The 24,954-nt window shown below is 57.5% G+C and overlaps 1 protein-coding gene across 1 annotated transcript in view; it reads left to right on the forward strand.

Annotated features, from left to right (window-relative positions):
- Positions 1-24,954, forward strand: part of LOC107152852 (phospholysine phosphohistidine inorganic pyrophosphate phosphatase) — a 100,387-nt gene that overhangs the window by 61,813 nt on the left and 13,620 nt on the right.

Genomic DNA, 24,954 nt, shown 5'->3' on the forward strand with positions numbered 1-24,954 from the left:
AAATAGATGCATCTGTTTTGCAATTTGGGCTGCATGGAAAAGAACAGATTCCCATCTCAGCTGAGGCTGCAGAAGGAGACCTAAGTGCCCTCCCTCCTCCTTGACCTTGCTGGAGGGACCAGGGCTGGCAGGATGGGCACCTCCACGGAGTGAGCCTTCGGGTGGCGCTGGCATTTATGCCCACAGAGAGCATGCTGCCCCCTCTGTGTCCAACCCCTAGGTGGGGGTGGGGGAGTCGGGGATAGTGCAGGACCAGGACCTGCACCTTCCTAAGCCACCCCAAAAGGGCTCTCAGGGTCTTCTACAAAGCAGACATTCAAGGGGCAGCTGGATGGGTTTTCTGTCAGAGGCAATGCTGCTACCTCACCTCGACCACCCTGATTACAGAGGAAGAAATCTACATATGAAAAGCATTTCTAGAGTCTTCTGTTTGCAGCAAGGTGAAGCCGCACTACATACTTGTCCCTCTTCCTCCTGCTAAGTCCAACTAGAACCCCTGGACATCAGTAAAATGAATAGAGGTGACTGAAAGGAGGAGAGGCTGAGGCACACACCAGCCAGGACCTCAGGCCCGAGGAGCAACACTGCAGTGACTTCCTGGGTTCCCTTTGCCTCATGCACCCCGACTCAGAGCCAAAGCAGCCAGTCACTCAGAACTACCCGTGAGAGCTGACCCCACAGAAGCCACTCCCCCGGCCAAGGGATCAGGAAAGGGATGGCAGAAAGCTTTCAGACAGTGACTGCTGAGTGCCAGCCACCATGGAACACTGTGGCCCCATCCCAACTCTCGCCAGCAAGAGCTGAGAGGCTCCTGGACTTCCACCCACCAGGCTGTAATGTCCCTGCGTACTTGGAGGTGTCACATAGGCCAGGCACGGAGCCAGCTACAGGCAGTAACAAGGATCCCTCCAGCTGGGGTGTTGGTGGGGCCCCACTGCTGCCTCCATCCTGTCTCCTTCCCACTGGATAGAGTGGGGTCGAGGTGGCACCCCACAGAGGTAATGAGACCCACCCCCACCCCTACACACAGCGTCAGTGCAGCCACATGGGACACAACAGTGAGGGTTCCCAGCTCCTCCCAACCAGAGACACTCATGGTCAACCAGAAGAAATGGGAGCACCTCCCACCTCAGTGTCAAGCAGAAAACCTGACTCCACCCCACCCGTTGATAAGGATCAGAACTGCCCCTTCCCCTGCCAAAGTGTGTCAAAAAAGGAAGGAGGTTTGGAGGAAATAAAAAGCCAGCTAAAAAGTTTTCAAAAGTTTCAAAGGCTTGTATACCACATACCCAAATGTCCAGGTTTGAGTACAAAACCACTCGTCATAACAAGGACCAAGAAAATCTGAACTTGAAAAAGACAATCAACAGACACCAGCACTGAGAAAGCACAGATGTTAGGACAAAAAATCTAAAGTGGTTAGTGCAAAAATACTTCAACAAGGAATTGCAAATATGCTTGAAACCAGTGACAGAGTAGGAAATTTCAGCACAAAAATTAGAAGATATAAAGAAGAAACAAATGAAAATTTTAGAATTGAAAAATATAAGAGCTGAAATAAGAAGCTCCATGGATGGACGTGGCAGCATAATCAAGGGTATGAATAAGAAATGTGTGAACTTGAAAACAGAAACTAGAGATCACCCAATCCAAACAGAGAGAAAATAGAAAAGAGCGAAATCCCGAGGAGAGGCCGAGGAGAGGACAGCGGTGCATTCTGGAAAATGGTTTCGCAGTTTCTTAAAAACATATTTAAAGGTGTCACATGAGTCAGGAGTGGTTCTTCTGGGCATTTATCACAGAACAGTGAAAACCTACAATTCACATTAAAAAACTCTTCATGTACCTCCGTAACAGTTTTATTCTAATGATCCCAAACCAGAAACAGCCCAGATGCCCTTGAGAGGGTAAAGACTTAACAGTGGGCCGTGGATGCTGCTCACAACCAGGACACCCACTAGAGAGGCACTGACGCAGGTGGATGGCACTGAAAACCCATCCCCAAGCCTGTGTGCTCTCTGGGCCCATGTGTATGACCTCCTCAAAACGACGAAATGATAATGATGGAAAGCAGATCACGAGCACAGGCGTTAAGCGGGGGTGTCTGGCAGAGGAGAAGCCTGTGCGGTTATGAAGAGCGACCTGTAGGATCCTGGGGGTGATGGAAATCGCATTTCCACTGTGTGGGTGTTAATATCAGTTTTGACGTTGCTCTACAGTTCTGAAGATGTTACTGTTGGGGGAAAGTGAGTCACTTAGTAGGTTTCTTATGACTGCACCTGAATCGACAAATCTCTCAAAATGCAAGGTTTACTAAAAAACCGTGAAATAAGAGGAAAAAGGTTTTGTATGTCGCAACCCAGAGGAATGCCTGTGATAATCTGAGGCTCTGAGCCGAGGACTAGCGTCCTGCGTGTGGGAGTGAAGATAGCTCTGGAATGAGGGAGCTGGGGGTGGGGGTGGAGGAACACAGCCGAGAGGAGACATGCTGGGGTGGCAGGGGGAGGTGGCGCCTGAGCATGCCCCCCCCTTCCTGCAGAGGCCCCTTAGGTGTGAGTGAGTACTGCTCCCCAGCAGGAGGCAGGTGAAGGAGGAGCCCGGTTGGGAGGGAGGCTCCCGGGGCGGAGTCACAGGACTGTTTCCCACCTGCACGTTCCCGTGTGTGGTGTGGTTATATGATTTTATGATGGAAAAAAGTAGATATTAACAAAGGAAACCACATGAGCATGGCAAAGCTCTGCCGCCCGTCTCGGGGAGCCCAGTCTCAGGGAACGCACAGGGCACATGAATGCCTGGAAAGTCATTTGGTGGCCGCTCAGGGCTCCAGCGTCTGACCTGCCAGGGTGGGAGAGATCACTTGGGGTCACTCTGCCACTGGTCTCCGTACCACGCTTCCTGACACACGTGTGCTCACCTGGCCAGACACATGATCCTCGCCTCTTCTTCTGCCAGGAGATAAAACAGGGTCGTCTCCACGCAGGAGAGAGGCCGGGACTGTCGCAGGGGCAGAGCCATCGCCCAGCAGAGGCCGTGTCCTCTGCATGCACACTCAGTACACACTCTGCACGGCTGGGTGCAGACGTACTGCCAGCTGCCAGTAAGACCCACCTGAGACGCGGCTTTGCTCAGGGGCCCTGCTGTCCCACAGCCCCTGCAGCAAGCCGAGAGGCAGGTGTGCCCAGGACTTCCTCCCCGGGAAATCTTTCTGTCACCATTGGGGGGCTTTGCTCTCTTGCTCTTCATCTGCTTGCAGAAGTTAGGCCTGGTCTCCTTGGTCATCCTTGACTAGGGGGTGATAAAGAATATGGTGGCTTGGGGTCTCCACGTGGGTCAGAGTCCCCAACAATTCACCTCCTGGCACGTCTCTGCTGCAGTTTACATTTAGGGTCATGGCTTGGCTTGGGGGCAGGGGAGCAGTCAAGCAGTGTTTCTGGATTTTCTATTTCTAGAAAGGGCACTACTTTAAAATCAATAACCATCCAGTGAGAGTATCAGTCTGACCCTGTGTCCTTCAGGGACCGCATTAGAACAGGCACTGTGGCTGATGGGGAAGAAACAGCCCCACACACACTTCCTGGGTGGCCACTGTCACCCAAGAATTTCAAGGTCCCATCTCTTGTTGGCACATCCAGGTCTGCTGGGTGGAAAAGAAGCACTGCTCCCATTGTCCCAGCCTGTCAAAGGCCTGGGGAGCATGTTGGCCTTGCTCAAGGTCACCGGAAGGCAGCTGAGGTTGGCAAACAGAGCTGGGGAACAGACTGTCAGCTCCCTGCTCCCTGCTGCAGCCCCTGGGTCGGGTTACAACAGTCACTGCTAGGGAGAAAGTCCTTCGGAAGCCAGAAAACCCAGGTGCCAAAGCTGAAGGCGCCCCCTGCTGGCCTCCAGGATGGCCGTCCCGCCCCCAGGAGGCCTGCAGAGCCGACTTGGCCACGGTGCTGTGTTTGTTGTGGGCAGTTGCCATGCCACCCTCTGGCGTCTCTGTGGGAGAGGCCCAGGGACAGGTGTGGCTGAGCCCAGTGATCCCCTGCTCAGCCTGGCCTCCCAGCCACACCTTCTCCAGTTACCCTAAGGGGGCCAGATCCAAGAGCTGGGCATGTCATTATACGCTTTCCAAATGTACGGCACCCACCCTGTGCCAGGAGCCTGGTAGCATCACACGGGGGATTGTTTGGACATGCCCAGGGGCATCCTTGTCCCCTGGGCCACTAAGCCTAGAGGTTGGAGGGTCCACTTCTTCAGTCCGTCCTGCTTTCCCTGTGCTTTGTCACTCAGGCACCACGAGGGTGACTGTCATGCTGTCTCAGCGCCACTTGCAGGAGTCCGCTGTGTGTGTCCCGTCCCAGTTCTGCTCAGCCCTAGCTCATCTGAGGCTTGGAATCACCCACGGTGGAAGCATGACATCACGGGACTCTGCCACGGCTACAAGCCAGCCCTGTCCCCTGCCCACAGAGCCGTATGCATCTGCCTTGTGGGGTCTTTTGTGAGGGTTGATGGAATCCCAGCAGAAACTCGCAGGTCACTCTGAGGCACGATGGGAGGTGGGCAGCTGAGCTGTTCCCTCAGGTGGAGGTGCTAGGAGTGGAGCGAGTCCTGGAGGCCTATTGGGGCTCGTCTCGGCCACGCTGACTCTTTCCGCTGGCTTTCCCTGCACTGTACCCAGGACCGGGGTCCCGCCTCCCATGCCAGCACCCATTTCTAGGAGAGCAGGTACCCAGGACACACCCGCAAGTCAACCGCGCTCCACAGGAGGGTGCCCATTGGTGGCCAGTACCTACACCTACTCAGTGCTCCTCCAGATGGTGCTTCCAGGCACCAGGGCTCTGCCAAAGGCAGCCCCAATTGGGCCTGCAGAACCCCAAGTCTGGGGGAGGACAGGGAGCCCAGGGGTCCTATGGGAACAGTGCAGTTGAGGTGAAGGAATCTCAGGGACTCCAGAAGCTCAAAGCTGGGGCTCCTATCCTGGGCTAGGAGTGACAGAGGGCCCAGGCCCCTGCACCTCAACCTCTGGAGGCCTCAGCCCTCTGTTCTGACCACGGTGTTTGGATCTGTAACTGCAAACCGCCTGGGGACTGGGTCCTTTCTTGGTCAGCTCTGTGTCCCCAGGCCTGGGCAGGCCAGACCATAATAGATGTCTGTTAAATAAGAGAGAGGACACAAACCAGGGACTAGCCAGGGACTTGGGACCATCGGTCACCAGCTCGGCTTGGGCTGTCCTCTCCAGCCCCGGTTTCCTCCACCCACAGACAGGAATGAGTAAGAGAACGCAAGTACGGCTCCTGGCCAGGCTGGCACAAGGCGATGTCGACAGTTACTAATGTTATTGATGAAAATGTCCCTCGTGGTCTGTTTTAAGTCCCTAATATCCCCAGTTGGCCTCAAAGCCACTCTGGCTTGACAAGAGACGGCACTGGTGGTTAGCTTGCCAGTTGGCCTCAGGTGGCCACTGCTGTTGCTGGCCGTGGCCTGTGAGCTCCGTAAAACAGAGCTTTTCTTCTCCTCACTTAGACACGTGTGCATACCTGCATGCCTACAGGCCTCTGCATGTGCACGTGAGTGCACACAGCACACCAGTAAATACGTAGGCATGCACCCATACAGGTGTGCACACTCATGTCCACATTCGTAAGAGCTCACAGGCACAACAGATCACTGCAATTGCCATAGGCATGGGGTTCATAGCTGTATAGCATTCCATAGTTTTCTAAAAAGTTCTTTAAATGAATTTATTGGAAACAACATGCCAGGCTGGGGGTGTGGCTCACTGGCAGACTGCTTGCTTAGCATGCTCAAGGTCCTGGGTTTGATCCCCAGACCTTAAAAAAAGAAAAGAAAATGCCTGCAGAGAAGCGCAGTTGGCATGAGAGTGCACCTTGGTGTATTTTCCCATAGTGAAATGCAGACGAAGAACAGGCCAGGGGCCTGGGGTCGTAGCTCAATGGTAGAGCACTCACCTAGCGCATGTGAGGCACAGAGCTCGATCCTCAGCACCACATAAAAAGACATAAGTAAGACAAAGGCCTTGTGTCCATCTACAACTAAAAAAATCTTTTTAATTAAAGAAGCAAAGAATGGGCCATTTCCAACCCCTCCCTTCCTGGGGAACCCCAGGGGCACTTTGTCCTTTGCTTGTGTGAGTGCCGCCGCACAGCAGGTCCCTGTTCATGCCTGGATGCTGCTCAGTGCCAAGTTCTTGAGATCCCCCCGTTGCAGTATGGAGGTGTGGATTGTGCCAGGGTGTCACCGTGTCCCCCCCTTACCCTGACGTCTCCCTTTGGTGCTGTTGAACTGGTGTTCTGGAAAGTTCTCCCCCAGGTCCTGTCTTGCATGAGACGTGTTTCTGTGGAGTGTGCACGGGCAGTGCACTCTGACACTCTTCTTTCTGGGCTCTTAAGAGGAGCCTTCGTCCCCAGGGCAGCATGAGAAGATGGAACCTTCTGAGCAGTCAGCCAGGTCCAGCCTTGAGCCAGGCAGTCTGCACCCCTCCCCTCAGTCTTCACACAACACCACAGTCCTGCTTTATAGAGAGGAAACTGAGGCACAGGAAAATGACCTGGCAGGAATGACCTGGGGACACAGGGACATGTGCTCGCTGTTTCTGTGATGAGCTTGTGCTCCAGCTGTGAGGAGCAAGGTCAGGCTCCCCTCCGGTCATGCGCAGCAGCCTGGGAGTGGGCCCGGTGCCAGTGCCAGTGGTAATGGGGCAGGTCTGACGGGCCCACCCTGTGCCCTGGGTCCCGATGCTCCCCGCGTCCTGGCCCACCACTGTCTGGGGGAAGCTCATTCCAGCTCCAGGCTGCTCGAGCCTCCACCAGGAGTGCGAGTGCTGGGCAGCTGGGAGGCCCAGGCTCTTGTGAAATGGCATTTTTCCTTCCCCTAGTTCTGTCAGGGTTCTGAGGTTGTGCTGGCGGAGGCCTGAGCCTCTCGGACCCTTTGGTGGTCTCAGTGAGGCCACCTTGCACAGCGATGGGAAGGGCAGCTGCCGTCCAGCCTGTTCCGGGCACTGCAGCAGGCCCCGGGCAAGCAGTGCTGAGCTCTGTCGTGGAATGTCTGAGGGCAGAGCTGGGTGAGCCAGTGTTCCCAAAGCAAAGGAAAGGCCATTGTGCCCGTGGGGACAGGGCAGCCTGCAGACACCCCATTGTCCACAGGAATGTCACCCACAAGTGTTTGCCGAGCGGCTTGGCCTGCTGGGTGGCCCCCCAGCCAGTGCTGGGGCATCTCAGGGACCGGGCAGACACATCTCTCCTCACTGAGCACTGTCTAGAGGGGGACAGATGTCTGCCGCCTGCCCCGTCCCAGATGCTGTGACAGGAAAGGGCAAGGCCAGGGCCAAGATGTCGGATAAGCAGCTGTCCTGGGTCACAAGCAGGCTTCTTCCGTCCTTTCCTTTCCTTGTCGGCTGCAGCGTGACACGCAGAGAAGAGCACTCAGACGCCCCATCGTACAGCACGGGACACCGGGTACCACCACCCAGACCAGGGCGAACATCACAGCACCTGGGGATCCCCCCAAGCCCCACCCCACCCTGCAGGTGACCTCCGCTCTGGTTCATTGTCACTTCTTGTCTGGTCCTCACAGCACACGGGGAAGGCCTTTCACTGTTGAGTTAGGGCTGATGCTTCCTGCTGACCAGCAAATCTGGCCAAGTCTCTCCTTGGCTTCAAACCCTTCTGTGTGGCATAGATTCCCTGCAGGGTCCCACTGACCTAACTGACACTTACCCTCAGACCTCCTCCAGGGGGTACCCTTGCACCCCCCTCTGTCCCTGTAGTGCCCAGGTGACCTTCACAGCCCTCCGAGACCCTCGCGGCTGTCCAGGCACATGGTCTCCTGACTTAGTTCAGTGAACCAGGATCCGTTACACATGCTTGGCCATCCCAAGACCTGTGGGGATAGGGGGGACAGTCGGTGAACTGGGATTGGTCCAAAATCAGGAGTTTTATCCTATGAGCAGCCAGGTTTTAATTTTTTAAAAGTATTTATTTTTTAGTTGTAGTTGGACACAATACCTTTATTTTATTTAATTATTTTTTATGAGGTGTTGAGGATTGAACCCAGGGTCTCACACGTGCTAGGTGAGCACTCTACCGCTGAGCCACAACCCCAGCCCTGAAATTTGAAGATTTTTTTTATACCATATTGTTCCTTTCAAAGTACAATTTTGTGGTTTCTAATATATTCACAAAGTTGGGCAACTATCACCATGACATAACTGAGAACATTTTTATCATTCCTAAAAGAAACTCTGTAGCCAGTAGCATCTGCTTCCCACCTCGCCTCCCCCACCTGCGGCAGGCGCAGGCTGCTCTGGCCTGAGGGCTGGCCTGAGGGCTGGCCTGCCTGGACAGGACACTTCACACCCACAGAACCAGCAATGTCTGTCCTCAGTGACTGGCTTAGGCTCCTCCGAGCCGCAGCGTGTCAGCTCTTCCTTCCTTTTTATGGCTGAGTAATAGTTGGTTGTGCCGATAGACACACTGTATCCATTCATCCAACGGAAGCTGGGCTGTTGCCACTTTGGGGCGCTGTGAACATCAATGTGCAAGGTTTTGCATAGACAAATGTTTTCAAGCCTCTTGGTTTTACACCTGGTTGTGGATTCCTGGGTCACGTGGTAATAGTTTGTGTGACTCTTCTATGGCTAAGAACATAGAAGGAAAAAAGTATGTCCACTCCCTCCTGCCTGTGACCCTTCCAGCCAATAACATGGCAGTTGTGAACCCTGGTGCCTTGGCTTGATCCCTCTGCAGAGTGGCCAGGGCACATTACCTCACAGCTCCCATTTTCAGAGCACAAGGGTTAACTGGAGAGCTCATGTGTCAGTGGTCACCGGCCCCTCCTTGAGCTCCCAGAGCTCGCATCAGTGTCTGGCCAGTTCCCTGCAGTGTCCTTTATCCCAAACCAGCAGCCACTGGGTGGCCACTCCAAGCCAGCCCTGGGGACCTTGCAGCCTCCAGTGACGGACAGTAAGAGCCACTAATAAGCACACTGTGCTGCGTGTTGGGGGAGAGGGTGCGGAGTGGTGGGCAGCGCTGTGGTGCAGGGGGTGCAGCTTAGGTGGGCTTGGGTGGGGAGGTTGGGCCACGGCTTGGAGGAAGAGGGTTGGGGACAGGGAGGCAGGGTGGGGTGCAGGTTTCTAGGGAGGAGCATTCCAGGTGGAGGAAGCGGCCCCTCACAGCTCCTGGGGGTGGAGAAGCAGCACAGCATCCTTGGCCGGAGCAGGGGTTGGGGAGCGTCGGGGTGGGGGCTCGTGTGATGCAAGGGCTCAGAAGGACCTCTGCAGTGAAGCAGAGGTGGCGATCGCTCACACAGAGTGAATACGGGCAGAAAAATTGCTGCATTGAAATAACACAGAAACCCGACGCTAGAGAGCAGACGCCACCTCCCGCTGACGCCCTCTGTCATCCCACGGGCACAGCTGCCCTTCCTCCCAGGCCCTGCCACACGGACACACGCTCTGCTTCAGTGGCTTGTGCCCAGTGCCCAGCTCCCCAGCCCTGGCTCTCCCCGTCCACGTGGCCGGGCACCCTGGCTGGCTGCGTGGGGGCAGGTGACCAGCGCCTGCCTGCAAACGGCTGCACCACTATGTGGTTAACGCCCCAGGACGGCGGCCTTGTCTCTGGTTTGCACTGTTTTAAACAGTTGCAGGGAAAATTCTTACACAGAGGCGTGTGTTTAAAATAGGGCTGTTGTTTTGGGATAGTTTCATGTTTAGGGAGTGTTGACCCAGCACCCCCTCCTGGTCGCCCAGCTCCCGTTCACATCTGACACACGTGTGCATCGTCACAGCCAAGGACCCGGCACTGGTGTTGGTATGTGTACCGTTGACGAAGCACCGGCCTTCACTCGCATTTCACGCAAACTTATTTTCAGGTACTTTGATTATTTGTGGAAAACAAATTCCCTGGAGTGGGATTGTGGGGCCACAGGGGTGTGCCGCTTCAGTCCTGGCACCCCTTGACTTATCACCACCCCACGGAGTGGACAAGGGTTGTGACCGCCAAGCGTTGTCACCAGGGCGAGGTCTCAGGTCTCTGGGCCCGCCCAGCCCTGTGCGGGAGGAGGAGACGGAGGCCTAGCCGCAGAGGCTGGTAAGCTTCCCCGTGTGGTCCTCACCCGGCAGCTCCGCATCCCATGGTGGCTTCATCCACCTGAGACAGGAAGAGGCCCCAGTTCCTGACTGAGACCTGGGAGGCACAGAGCCACCTTGCAGGCTGCACGTACACTGGTGCCCAAGATCCTCGGCACTGCCCTGCGGGTCACCAGGAATGTGCCAGGCTCGGGGGCCCAGGGCCAGCGCTGTCTGCTCCTGACGCCCGTGACGGTTGTCTTCACGCGACGTGTGTTGTCTGCGCGCACATGTGTGAAACCCGGAAGACAAGCAGATGAGACCCGCCTGCCAAAATATTTGCCACCACACAGACAAGGGAGCCTCGTTTGACATATGGCTCTCCGCGCAGCCCCGGCAAACAGGCAGCAGTGAGAGGGTGAGGTCTGCGGAAGGCCGGAGCGGGGCGCGCCAGCAGCAGACTCCCCAGACAAGGGCGCCCTCCGCCCGGGCTCCTGGGATGCCCGGCCCTGCACAGCCGCGGAGGGTTGCTGGTGCCTCTGGGGGCCTTGTTCTCCACCATGCGGTCTGTGTACCCAAGTGCCCGGCGCCCGGGCTGTGGAACACCAGATCCCGTGTTCACAGGGACCCGGCACTGTGCTGTCCCAAGGGCACAACAACCAAAACCCTGAGGACATCAGAGCACGGGAATCGAGCGGTCACATCCCACCGAGCACCTGGAATGGCCCTGGAGGAGGCACCATCTGAACAGGGCACAGGGAGTGTGGGAACAGAGCAGGAGGGCATGGAGCACAGGCAGAGGTGGGGAGAGCTGTCACCGGGACCCCAGGGGGCTCTCCGACTGTCACCTGCAGGATCGTGCTGTCTTGTGCCTCACAGTGAATGGTCGTTCGGCCGTGGCTCCCAGGCTGCTCGCTGGGCCTGCTGACCTCCTTCTCCAGGCTTCCGGGCCCCACGGGCAGCCCTAACCCAGCTGTGCGGAGCGTCCCTGACTCTGCCTCAGCCAGCCCCACCCTGGGCTCTGGACTCGCCATCAGGAGCCTTGAGGCCTCTCCCCTCGGCCATCTCAGCAGCTTTACAGCCACCGAGGAGTTTGGAGTTTAGGCAGAGACAGGATGTTTGCCCAGCCTTGAAGTGTCTGCTCCCTCCCTCAATGGCAGTCACAAAGGGGACCATGGGACCTGCACACTTGGCCATGGGAGGTCCCTGTCACCTGCAGGGAGTTGCCTTGGCTCCTGAGGGTGCTCTCTGCGGGGTCCTCACTCCCTGGCCCCTCCCGCCAGCACACACCCTCAGCCTGCTCACAGGACACTGGGACGTGCCAGGGCGTGTGGTGTCCAGACTCAGGCACAGGGGGCCAGGGCTTGGCCACAGGGCGGCTGGGACGCCCCTTCCCTCTGCGGGGCCCTGCTTCACCTCCTGTCCTGGGTGTGTGGCCCCTGCTCTCAGGGCCCCGGTTCAGTGCAGGAGCGGGAGCCCTGGGGCTGGTCAGCCTCTTGGTTCCTTGATGTCTCGGCCGCAGCCTCTGTGGCTGGGTGGCCCTTGCCCCGGCCCCTCTGCTCGCTCCTGCAGCCCTGTCCCACCCCAACCTCCCTGGAACTGCTCTCCCCACACCCGCCATGCTGGCCCGTCTATGTCCCCTTCACTGTCTCTGGGCCCCCAAGGTGTCACGCGTGTTGGTGAGTGCAGCTGCCCAGGTGACTGGACCGCGAGGGCCAGGGCTGGGCAAGGGTGTGGCTCTGCATGCTGAGGCCCAGGAGGCCTGCTGGCCCTCCAGGTGGCTCATGCCCCGGGGGTTCGCGGGCAGTCAGTGGCTCAGGAAGCACAGGTATGGACTGGGAAACGCCAGGATCCTGCTGGACCGGTCATTTCCTGCTTGTCCGGAGCGTTCAGACCTGGTGCTCTTAATCACTCCGTGCGCCCAGCTCCTAGGGTTTTGATTATTAGCTGCTGAGGGTGACTTCCCGTGGAGACTTTACTGCCTGAGGGAGTCCACACTAGGAAGAGCCCACCCGGCAGGACGCAGTGAAATACAGCTCTCCCAGAAATATGGGCAAAGAAAAAATCCGTCAAGGAGCTGGCAGAACATAAAGCGCTAGTGAGGGTGAGGGTGAGGGAGGCAGGGGCTGGCTTAGGTGGCAGTGGAGGCCAGACCCCCAGCGCCTGCGTCAAGGCTGTCCTGGAAGGGCTGCCTGCCATTAGTCATGCAGACCCTGCCTCCCTGCCTCCGCACATCCCTGCCTCCATACCTCCCTGCCTCCGCACATCCCTGCCTCCATACCTCCCTGCCTCCGCACCTCCCTGCCTCCCTGCCTCCACACCTCCCTGCCTCCCTGCCTCCACACCTCCCTGCGTCCCCTGCCTTCCCTGCCTCCCTGCCTCCCTGCCTTACCTTCCTGGCCCAAGGTGCCAGTGCCTGGAGGGCTGCTGACACCAGACCACAGAGGCCAAGTCTCGTGTGCCCCTGCCCAGGGCCTTAGCTGGTTGGGATCCTGCACCCTGGTTGTCCCACTACCCCACCACCATGAGGAGCAGGTGCAGTCCTAGGCTCCGTGTCCGGGTGAGGAAGCGGAATACATGCCCGAGGGTCTACGGAGCACTGCCTCCTGCTGGGCACCAGCTCCCGCGCTGACCTCTCCAAGGCCTAGGCAGCGGGCGGTCATCCTCCCTGGCTCAGAGCTGGGGACCAGGGGCCAGGCAGGAGGCCTAACTGCTAGGGGTGGAGGTGCCTGCGCTCAGCTGGGAGAAGAGCCGGTGAGCCTACAGGTCCCTCGCTGCTCCTGACCGCCACAGCCAGGTGGCTAGCCAGGCCAAGATGGCTTCCTCTGAGCGTGGACAGCACCCCCGCCCCCAGTCTGTCCCCCAGCTGACCTTTTCTCTGCAGCAAGGCAGCCCCTGGAAGGAGCCCACCCTGAGATTTTATTGATCTGGAGAAAAAACTTAATTAGTCTCATAAACTGTCACTTGACACTCTCCAGAACACCCACCTCAGGCTTGCAGATCCCCGGGGCCTCAGAGGCCCTGGGGCAGGTGGGCAGACCAGGTGGGGCCTCTCTTCAGAGCTGCCAGGTGGCCCTGGGGCCTGGCCAGGTCCTTGCTCACCTTGAGATGTCGCTGTGTGGCTGCTTCTCTGAGGGGAGGTGCCGGCCTGGTCCCACACACGTGCGCAGGAACTTAGGTGCATATGCACATGCCTTCTGCTTGGTGGACATGTCCCTCCTCAGTGGACAGCGCTGGTTCAGGGGCCGTCCCCCACTCCCTCTCGCAGCACTGGAACTTGGCTGTCTTGCCCCGGTCACTACTGTGCTTAGCCACTCTTCCTCCAGGTGTGGCGTCTGTCCCAGGTTCTGAGCTTGCTGAGGTGGAGCCTGGCCACTTTGGTCACACCGACACTGATGGCCAGAGTGTGCTGGTGGGGGCAGTGGTGCCACCCAGCTCCAGGGTTAGGCTGCTTGGCTCTGCTCTGCTGCTCTGGTCAGGAGCCAGCAGACCAGTCCTCGGGGCAGGGCATGCTGTCAGCAGAGCTCCCGGCCCAGAACCCAGCCTTTAGGCCCAGGACAGGAGCCCTGCCCATGCCTGGACTGCTCTTCCTCCCACAGCCACAGATCCAGGTCCCAGTGTCGCTCCAGGCCTGCCTAGGTGCTGTCACCTCCAGGATGCCCTCCAGACCCTCCCTGCTACCCCGCCTGGATCCCCAGGCACTCAGCCCCAACCGCAGAGGACTCCGGCTGTGCTGTGCGTGTGCCGGGGGCCCACCCGAAACCTGGCCAGAGCCGAGGGGTCCTCAAGTGCCCCTTGGTGACAAGCGCTCTGCCAGGTGTGAAGGTCCACGGGGCCAGGACAGGACAAGCTGGGAAGCTGTGGGGCAGCAGGGTGGGGAGGGCGGGCCATCAGGAAGGTGCTGTGTGTGGAGCCCCGTACCATCTGTGAACCAGCCCCCATGTGCCGGGTGCCGCGGTGGCACAGAACAGAGGGACCCAGACAGTCACTGCCCCAGAGAAGCTTGTGCAGCAGGTTCAGAGCAGTGCCTGCGGAGGCCCCTGCCCTGTCCCCCTTGAGCCCCACACCATGCGGCCTGGCGTCGGGGCCTCACAGTGGCTGTCCACTTGGTCCTGAGTTTGGAGAGGCTCCTGGCACCTCTGGGTGCTGCGTTTGCTTCAGGCCCGGGCTGAGGGCAGAGGGGCCTCCGGGGAGAGGGGTCACTTGACAAGGGCTTCTGCAGGTGACTAAGTCTGGTGGTGTTGGGCTGCTTCCCCTCCCCACCCCCAGTCCCCAAGGTCACTCAGTCACCGTCACTGGGGGTCTCTTTAAAGCAAGTCTTGGCAGCGTGCTCTGTAACTGGGGTGTGGCAGCCTGCATTCCACCCAGGAGCCTGCCCCCCACCCTCTCTCCAGGGCCTGTCATGGGGCCAGCAGTTTGGGTGTCCGCAGCAAGCAGCCCCTGTCACCATGGACACTGGCAGGTCTGAGTCACTTCCACCTTTTGATGCAAACAGGCCGCTCCTGGGAAGGCAGGAGAGTTGGCGCTGAACACCACCCAGGTTCCCCAGCGGAGCTGGCGCAGCGTGGCCCCGGCGGGGAGCCACACACAGCACCCATTCATGCAGAGGCCTGGCCGCCCTGGAAATCGGCATTCAGCGCGGTCCAGGAGGAGGCCGGAGTCGCGCTGCAGTCTTTCAATATGTGGCTGTCCCTCAATTTATATTCCAGGCTCCCCGTTGATGGACACATGGGTGGGTTCCAATTTTTTTTTTCATGAGTATAAATCACAGTGAACAGAGTGCAAACGGGCTAGGCTTTCTTTAGAGCAGTTTCCTCCAAACTTGCCAGGGAATAACGCCACCTTGGAGAGCCGGTCCAGGGCCCAGCCCTGCAGGTCTGCCCTGCTGGGCCTGATACTTTCCTTTCCTGGACCCAGGAGTCTGCTCTTCCTTTCTAAAGGTACTTCAGTGACTCCGTTGTCTGGGGCATTCAGCAAGCTCCCTGCCGTCAGCCTCCTGCACCACTGAGCAGACAGTCCCACTGGCCACACCAGAGCCACGGGCCACTTCCACCCGCTCCAGCCGCTGGAAGGAAGCCCGTTTTCCCACATCCTCGCCAGTTCTCTGGGTTGTGAAACTTTTCCTAATCTGAAGGGCGCGTGATGATATCTTGTTCTAGCAGAGCGTGTGTTTTCTGTATGGTTGTGATTGAGCACTTTTTCAAATGTTTGGTGACCGCTTGAGCGTCCCTTTAGTGAGTCATCTGTGACTGTCCTCGTACACTTTGCTGCCAAATGCTCGTCATTTGGTTACTGGCTCCGACCACTCTTTACATTTTACGCCCCGTCTTGTGCCCGTTATAGCTGGCACCACAGCGGCTCCCAGCCTGTGGCTGTCTTTCCACTTTGCTTATGGTGCCATGTTGAGCAAAAGTTCCAAATGGAAACAGACTCACATTAATTAACCATTTTGTTATGGTTTGTGAGTTTCCCACCTAAGAATTCGTCCCCTCTCTTGGTTATAGTTAGAAAGATTCTCCTTCACAAGTTTTAAAGTTTTACTTTGTACTCTTAGGGCCTGTGTTTTCTCAGACCTGTGTCTGGTGTGAGGTAGGGATTGTGTGGCTGTCCAGCTGTAAGGCCATTTTTAACAGCTCATTCTTCCCCCCGACTCGTAATGTTGCCTCTGTCATATTGAGATATGATTCACATACTATATAATTCAACCACTTGACTTGTATAATTCTGTGTTTCAATCATGCTCATACACCATTATCATCAGTCAATTTTAGAATACTTTCATCATCTCACAAAGAAACCTTGTGTCCTCTAGCTACCCCTGCCCCTGGTCTACCCAGCCCTAAGCAACCACCAATGTGCTCTCTGCCTTTTCTATTTGGGGCACTTTATGTGACTGGAGCCATGTAATATATAGTCTTTGTGTCTGGCTTTCTTCATTTGGCATCAAGGTCCAACCATGTTGTAGCATGTATCATGCCTCATTCCTTTTTATGGATGAATGATTTTCCACTCACAAATATATCACAACTGTTTATCCATTCGCTTGTGGGCTTTTATGAGAAATGCTGCTCCGAGGATTCATGTACAAGTTTTTATGTGGACATATATTTTTATTTCTCCTGGGTACCTATACACTGCTGCTATAACAAAATAACCGACACTGAATAAAGAACAGAAAGTTATTTCTTTACAGTTCTGGAGACTGGAAAGTCTAGTCACAGTGCCAGCAGGCCCAGGGGCTGCTCTCTCTACTTTCAAGATGGTACCTCTTCTGGGAAGAGCAGAAGGGGAGAGGAGGGTGAGCACTGTTCCTTCCAACCCTTTTATAAAGCCACTAATCCCATTCACAAGGGCAGAGCTCTCATGACTTAATCACCTCTTAAAGGTCCTGTCTCTGAATACTATCACGTTGGCAATTAGGCTTCAACTGGGGAATTGGTTTCAGACCGAGTACTGCCATCTTAACAATATTATATCGTCTGACCCATAAACTTAATGTACTGTTTATTTGGATCTCCTTTGATCTATTTTGACCATATTTTGCACTTTTCAGAGTATAAACCTTGTATTTCTATTGTAAAATTTGTCGCTGATTATTTTATTCTTTTTGATGCTGTTGTAAGTACAATTGGATTCCTGCTCCATGTGTTTGAAAACATTTTGGATTAAGTGTTTTCTTGGGAAGCTCAAGGCTAATGTGCCGAAGGTCCCAGGCAGTGAAGCAAGTGAGTCCCGAGGGGCCCTGCCCTGCTCTCCTGCCCTCGTAGCTGGTCCAGCTGATCTGGACATGGCCCTGCTCTGCTGCCTTTCTGTCTAGACCACAGGCAGGGACAAGGGGCGGGGGGCGGTCAGGAAGCTCAGTGAGGTGAGTTTGTCCTGTCTCCAGGGGTGGGCCTAAGATGATCTCCCATGTCCCTCCTTCCTGACAGGAAGCAGAGATTAGGGGAGATAGCCCCCAGCCCCAAACTTGACCCAGTGTGGCCAGTGGTCAGTTACAAATAGAGTTGAGTTGGGCCCCACCCTGAAGGCTCTCCCAGCTTCGTGGAGAAGAGTGCATGCAGCCCGCTGCTCTGGAGACACAGTCCTTACCAAGAGGGGGACTGCCTGGTGCAGGGCAGGCAGAGGGCCTGGGAAGGCCCAGAAGACCTCTGGAGGAGGTGGGCTTTGAGCTGAGTCTTGCAGCTTCTCTGGCAGACTGAGTTAGCTTTCCCGCAGGGAAATGGCACGCAGTGGCCCACAGTCAGGAAAGGGGCCACAACCTCCTATGGACCTCTGCCATTATTAATCTTCACGACTCAAAAAATTTTACAAATGAAAGGTGTGCTCACTTAAACAGCCTTCCCTGGATTAACAGTAATTCGGTTTTACTGTCATTACCTTGGAAATTGCCTTGATGTGCAATTGTGAGCACTGGCGTATTTATACGTGAGCGTGTAAATCGCTGTCACACGAGTCCTTTCCCATTGAGAGGCGCGGGGGCGGGGGTGTCAGGATCCAGCCATGTGCAGGACTTGGCCCGTGACCACCAGCAGTTGGGAGCCCTCAGGGGTGCGGGCTGCTTTCTGTGCTGTAAACTCTCTGCCACGGCTGGTGCCCCGCTGCAGTGTCCTGGCTGAAGGTGGACCTGGCACCCAGTCAGCTCTAGCTAGCTGGTATGGCAGCGCCCACACACCACTGTGTGGAGTGGTGTTTGATAAGGAAAATGCACTCTTGGGACTCTTCCTGGGGCAAAACTGGTTTGACAGTGGAGACAGGAGCTGACCTCATCCCCAAGTGCTTGCTGTAGCCCTGGGACTGGATGGAAGGATGTGACTCAGGGGACTATGTTGAATCACTAAGGAGCTCCTGGTCAGCAGTGGAGGAAGAAAGGGATTCCCAGGTGGTTTGCAGAGAAAGGAAGAAGAGGAGATGGTAAGGGCAAAGGGTCCGGTCCCCTGAGAAACGCCCCAGCAGAAACCCTGAGGACGCACTCCTCCGGGCGGGCGCCATCTAAGTCTGGTACTCCAAATGCCCTGAGGGACGTCCACCTCCCTGAACCAGTGAAGCCAGGGAATTCACAGGGCTCCGGGTCAGGAGGTGTGCACCAAGCCAGACATCTCTGCTCCCGGCTTCTGGACACTTGTCCCAGCCAGCAGTGTCCCTGAGGACTGGTGGCACAGCCGTAGCCAGAGCTGGCATTGGATCTGGCCCTCAGAGAGAGCCCTTTCCAACTGTCACTCCTCCGTCCTGGGTGTGGAGGGCCAGGAGCTGCCCGTCAGCACTCTGACAGTGCCCTTGAAGCCCCACAGACGGGGGACTTCACTGGAGCAGCCTCGTGTGGCTTGTAACTTAAAAAAAGAAGGAAAGACACATTTCTACAACTATCCATTCAATACATCCGTGTTGGTGGGTTCTATCTCCTTAGGACCTGTGGTGACAACAGCTTGCAGAGGACACAGCTCCCCCCAGGCAGCCTTCCACGGAGACACAGAGGTGGAGCAAGGCCCTGGGGAGGGTCAGTGGCCACCCTACACAGGGGGCCAGGGCACCCGCTACACAATGTCCAGGGAAGGAAGAGCAAAGGTTAGGGAAAGCCAGACCAGCTGAGTTACCAGCCCTGCGCGGTGGAGTGTCCATAAACCAGGCTTCTCCCTGGCGGGGCAGCTGATGAGGCCTCTGCAGTATCTCATGGATCGCCCCCGGGGACCAACACTCTGGCCAGCCTTGACCAGAGCCTTTTTCCTGCCACTGCAAGGTTTACAGAGGACCATGGGGCCGTCCACATGAAACAGCCCACCTACAGCTGCCCATGGTTTAAAGATGGCACCTGCTCAGTGCAGCCATGTTCATGGCTTGATGGACAGAGCCTCTGTCCACTTAGAGCATGCACCCCAGGTCCTAATTTCTTATCTGCTCCAGGCACGGAGCTGCCAGCTGTGGAATGGAACTGTCCTGCCGTTCCAGGTGTGAGCCACCTTCAAAGGCAGGGGCTGTGGCCACGTGGGAGCAGGCAGGAGCCAGGCACTCATTTGTGTGAGACAGGAGCCAGCTGCATGGACAGGTCAGGGTGCTGGAGGGCTCCCCGCAACCCCAGCCTTAACTGTCTTCCTGATTCCCGTCCCTGTGCCTCCTTTCCCGCCCGCCCTGGGATGGGCTCTTTGGCCTGCCTCGGTGGGACCCCTGGCTGCAGGGCTGGGGCTGGCTCGGCTGGGGCTGGAGGCCCGGAGCGGTGGGCTCTGAATGAGTGCCTTCTTCCTCAGCTTCAGCCCCGCCGCTGGCCGCGGGTGGCCTTGTGAGCTGTCTGCCTGCCAACTCCAGTGGTTGACTGCATGTCTTCAGGCCACGTCCTTTCAGGAAAGTCCCTCCGCACACCGCACCCTCCTAGAAAACTAGGTGAGCAACGGCCCTGGCCCTGCTGCCGCTGCCTCCCCCCGCCCCACTCCGCCTCTCTGTCGCCGTCTGTGTCTGTCTCTGTCCTTTCACAGACACATGAAACCAAGCATGAGGACGAGGACTGGCAGCGTTCGGGGTGGGGATGCGGAACAAGCGTTGGCTTTGATGAGGCCGCGATGGACGGCACCCCTGGCTGCCGGAGCTCCCCCCTGTCCAGAGAGAAGGGCCGGAGCCTTCCGCACAGGCTCTGTGCATCTCTGTCAGCGTTGCTCCTCATGCCTGGGACCTTCTAAGTCTGTGCTTATGCACCTAGAGGTCCCTGAGGCGGGAGGGCGGCGCGGGAGGGCGCGCTGTGTGGCTTCTGGACTTGGCCGGCTTCTCCCGGCTTCTCCCGGAGTGGAGGGCACCGGTGGGGCCAAGAGCTCTTCCCAACCCGAAATTCTGAACTGAGATCTGAGTCAGGCATTGGTGATTGACGGTGAGCCTCTCTAGCTGCCCCCAGATGGCCTCTCAGGGACCCCATTAGGGGACTCGGTTCCCCTGTTGGAGCCTCCCATGACCCCAGACAGCACGTGTCCCCCATATTGGGACTGAACCTGTCACCCTTAGGCCAAGGGCTCCAGGAGACCTGGATGTCATCTGTCAGGGGCTCTCCCAGCCCCACAGCCCACCCACAAAGGCCTCTGGGGGGACTGCAGAGCCCCTGGATAGGACAGAGTGTGGCCCAAGACCCAGCACTGCCGCTGGCCTGCTCTGTGACCCATGGAAGGTCATGACGCCTTCCTGTCCACAAACCAAGACCTGATCAAAAAGTGCCCAAGTGCAGGCCAGAATGGGCGCCCAGCTCTGGCTGTGCCCGTAACACAAGAGAGGGGACCGTGGCCATTAGTAAGTGTGGTCACAGCCTCCTTCTCAGGAAGCAGGCTCTCTGTCCCATACAGAAAAGGTCTCCCCACCTGGAGGCCTAAGATCACCATTCCCCTGTGAAGCTTCCGCCTGCCCCCCGCATGAGAACTTCCCGTGGCCTGGGTCTGTGTGGGGACACAGCCATCCTCCTCAACGGGTGAGGGGTTTGCAGAAAATAAGCTGCAGGCAGGCGCGGTGGGTGGTGTTGGTGCCGTTTCGGGGTCCAGGCTCGTTAAGTAGAGGGGAGTGGGGGTGAGGGAGATGATGGCATGTGAGATGCTGGTGGGCTCAGCGAGTGCCTCCTGGGTGCCTTGTGGGGAAGAAGGGGGTCCCAGGAGGAAAGACAAAACCCAGCCCAGTGTGCGGTGGGGGGCATTCACAGGTGCCGGCTGGGACAGCCCCAGGGGGAGCCACTCAAGCAGGAACAAACTTTGTTTCCAAAACTCCCGCGAACGCCACGCACGCGGCCTTCTCCCGGGACACACCACACCAACCGGCCATCCCTCCTCCGGAAATCCCTCCTACCGCACTTCCCCAACCAATGGGAACTCTCCGGGAGTCCCCGGGAGAGCTCCAAAGCAGCAGGCCTAGGCGGACAGCAGGGGTCTAATCTCCAATTGAATACACATCTTAACATAATCATTATCATCTCAATGGCTTGCTGGCGTCACCTTTCAACCAAAAATGCCATGCATCATTCCTACTCAGCTATGGCTCTCAGCCCTCTATTATTTCCTTCCTCCACTGTTTAGGATCATTTTGCTCTCCTAGTTTCTTTTTTCTTTTTATTGGGGTGCTGAGGATGAAAGTAGGGGCCACGCTCACGCTCACACTAGGTCAGTGCTCCACCCTGAGTGATATGCCCAGCCCTGGCCACCCTGAGTGACATGCCCGGCCCTGCCCTCCTGGCTTCCTGAGGTGGGAGCATAGGTGCTCGCTTTGAGACATTTCTTCTTGTCAAGCATTTGGTGCTATGAACTTCCCTCTCAGCCCTGCTTTAGCTGCATCCCACATGCAGACACCAGCATGAGCCTGGATCTGAGCTCCCACAGGATTCCATTGAGCCTCCAAATATGAGAAGCAGCCTGTCATCTCACCTCTGTTCTTGGGCCTCACAACCGAGTGCTAACAACACTTCCCAGGGTTCCGAGGAACTGTTGGGGACGATTTAAGATGTCAGCAGTTTCATCTGCTGCCCTCCCTCCCTGTCTCCACCTTGTAACACACTAGACAGATTAGCACTCAGTTCACATGGAAAATAACCAAGTAAAATCATTCAGGAAACCAGTTTTCAGGGCCGGTGACACAGTGAGGGGAGATGGGCACCAGCCTCAGTTGCTAGCACAGTGAGGTCCTGGTTGGTGACCAGGCTGAGGGTCGGGGTGGCCTCTCTTCCTATAGCATGGCAGAGGCACCTCCTCCCGGGGCCTTCATCCCACATCACCCACCTTGGCCCTGGGCATCTTGAACCCCAGCACACCCCACTTAAGACATGAGCTGATGGCTGGAGCTGAGCTGTCCCGAGGAGCCCAGAGGTCGGTGGTGGGGAGTGGGATGGAGAAAATGCAGGGGACCGTGTATAGGTGTGCAGCACCCTGTGTCTGGGTGGTGCACACACGCTGTGGTGTCCCCGGAATCAGGAAGGCCCGGGCTGCAGGCTGATTGCTGCCACCTGCCAGGTTCCCCTTCTCTCATCCTCCCCCACCAGAGCCACCGGGCCTGGCTGCCCCAGCCCACCCCAGGCGCCACTGCAGCCACTTGCAGCCTCTCTGGCACAGGCAGGGTGTCGGGGCTGGTCATGGCTCCCCAGGACTGGCGGGCAGCAGCAGGGCCTGAGGAGGGTCGAAGCTGATCCAAAGAGCAGCGCAGCTTCCTGGCCAGGGAGGAGAAGAGATTCCGTTAGGAACCGCCCAGGGCGCGGTGGGCTGCCAGGAGCCAGGGCAGCTTGGACGGGGTCCCTGCAGGCACAATTGGCGCAGTGTGGGGCACACCGCCCCCCGCAGGCTGGCGTCCCCCAGGGCCGGATGAACGGCCCTCAGCAGGCTGCTCTGATGATTTACGAGGCAGCTGACGGGCCTGTGATTGATGAGGTGGCTTGGCCAGCTTCTCGGGGAGCCCAGGGCGGAGGAGGCCCAGTGAGTAGACAGGAGCATGCTGGCCTCCCACCGGTTCCCTGCAGGGCTGCCTCAGTTTCCCACCAGGGAGAGGCCCTGAGGAGGGCCCTCCTCCCTGGCCCTGGCCTTGTGTAAGTGCAGGCAGGAGAGAGTCTGGGGATGGGGGCCAAGGGGGCCTTTTCTCTTGGGCTCTGCCACCCTGTGAGTGGTGGGGCGGCTCTCTGCCAGGGCCAGGAGCTCATGCCCTCTCAGGTTTAGCCTCCACCAGCCTCTGCCCTCGCTGGGCCTGGTTCCCCCCCCCCCAGTCCTGTCGGGTTGGGGCTCATCTTCCCTTCCAGTGGCTAAGCCAGGGCCCAGGTGGTGTGTATGTGACATGGTTTATCGTGGGCCCAAGGCCACCTCGACTGACCTGGGCTGGCCCCCACTCTGTAGGGAACGGATATGGCCTGCAGAGCAGGTGGCATCTGCCATGCCCAGCCAGCTCTTGGGTGCCAGGGCCTATCCCTCCAGTGTTAGGCCACTAGGTCCAGGAGGGGTCACCTGCCCCTTACTGAGTCTATCTCTTATTCTCTGGGCCAGAGAATAACCTCCACTTCTCAGCCTCATTCCAGGGGCTTGATGGAACCAGGAACATGGCTGTTACCATCGTGTACATTCTGAACACAGCATCCCGCCATCCCCAAGGAAATCGAGACAGAAAAAGTTCTCCTTGTTACCCTACCCCTTTGAAGAGTTGTTGGTTCCTTCATCTCCGTGCACATTTAACTCGTTTCCTTCCCACACCGTGACCATCGTCCGTATCTGCGGAGTGTTTCATGGAGCAGAGACACCTGCCCAGACGTCCTCCTCTCTGGCGAGCACTGACTTCTCCTTTTCTGTTGCCAGTGCTGTTGTCATGAACATCCCAGTTAGTTCCTTAGATTTGACCTTGACTTACTGGGGACCTTCCACATGGCACGCTCGGCAGGAGACCTCTGTACAGTCAACCTTAGGGAAGACGCCAGCTCTGGGGTTGAAGAATGTGACTTTCATGGCCTTCACGTTGACCGTGGGCTGGCCCTCTGGGAACAGGAGGGCAGGAGGTGTGGCCCCACTGGCTGCCCCTGCCACATCTCGCCCCCCAGGACAGGGGTGAGCCTGTCCCTCCACTGTGGTGTGACATCATCGTCTTACTCAGCCCCTGGAGGCACCGTGGACGGGCCACCAGGCCGAGGTTTGACCCAGGCCACAGGAGTCCAGACCATGTGCAGGGCTCTACCCCCAGGCCCACTGCCCATGTCCTGGGGGCCTCGGTGAGGACCCCGGCTGTGGTTGCCTCTCTGCACATGACGAGGTGGGCAGCCAGGCCAGCAGCTCTGGTGGAAGCCACATCACAAGAGGGCCACGAGTTGGCCCTCCATTAACCCTGGAGACTGTGGATTATGGTCAGTGATGGGCAGCTACCCAGGACCCCCCCAGTGGAGCGCCTTAGCTCTCAGAGGCGACATTCAGACGTCTCACTGTCTCGTTGCCTGGGGCTGGGCCTATCTCCTCGGCTCCCACCTGAGGGCCTCCTGTCCCCCTGCACCAGAGGCTCGGAGTGACCTCTCAGCATGAGGCTGGGTAGGGGAGGCCCTGGAGACAGCCACCCTTGCCCCTTTCTCCATGCTGGCCACGCCCTGCTGGGTGAATGAGGACACCAAGGGGGAGGAGTGACCAGCCCACCCCACCCAGAGGCAGCTCAGAGACAGGGACTGTGCAAGTCTTGGAACTGAACCATAAAATCCTGCAACTGCCTCATTCATCACAGGCTCTGAAAGTGCACTCGGGTCCCGGGCCTTGGCCAGCTGGCCTGTGCTCGCCACCAGACCACCACCCCGCTCTGTCCTGGTGGCCCCTGTGGGGCTGCACACCCCAGAGGGGGAGACGGAGGTCCACTGGTGCAGCCCTGGCTTTGTGGGTGTAGACTCCAGAGTCTCTGAACCAGGGGAAGGGGCAGCTGGCATGGAAACGGCTTGGCGAACAGTCAAGGGACCGTCACTTGTCCCGTCCGGCAGGACACATCAACGTGGGCAGCGAACCTAGATGGGGAGGAATGAAGGGACAAGAGACACGAAAGGTGACAGCAAGACAAGAGTTCTGATCAAGCTGCAAACTTTTATTGTTCACACAGGGGTATTTATATGCTGGGGATGGGGAAGCTCTCTTATCGGCAGTTGCTGGATGTCTGCACAAGGTGAGATAACCGCAGGATGTTTCAGGAAGATAGGTTTCAGGAAGATAGGTGGCCGCAGGATGTCTCAGGGAGATAGATGGCTGCAGGGTGTCTCCCAGGCAGGATGTCTCCCAGGGGGCTGTTTCTTGTAAGTGTCAGGCTATTCTTTGAAGGAGAATTTCCTTCTAGTCCCTGACAGTCACTGCCAGGTCGGAGGCCAGTGATGCAGCCCCAGCCAGCCCTGCCCAGAAGCCCCTCGGAGCCCCATAACAGGCCCCTCTAGGTTTGCATACACAGGGGAC

The sequence above is a fragment of the Marmota marmota genome, unplaced genomic scaffold, assembly GCF_001458135.2.
Source record: "Marmota marmota marmota unplaced genomic scaffold, marMar, whole genome shotgun sequence".
In the NCBI taxonomy this organism is placed as follows: Eukaryota; Metazoa; Chordata; class Mammalia; order Rodentia; family Sciuridae; genus Marmota; species Marmota marmota.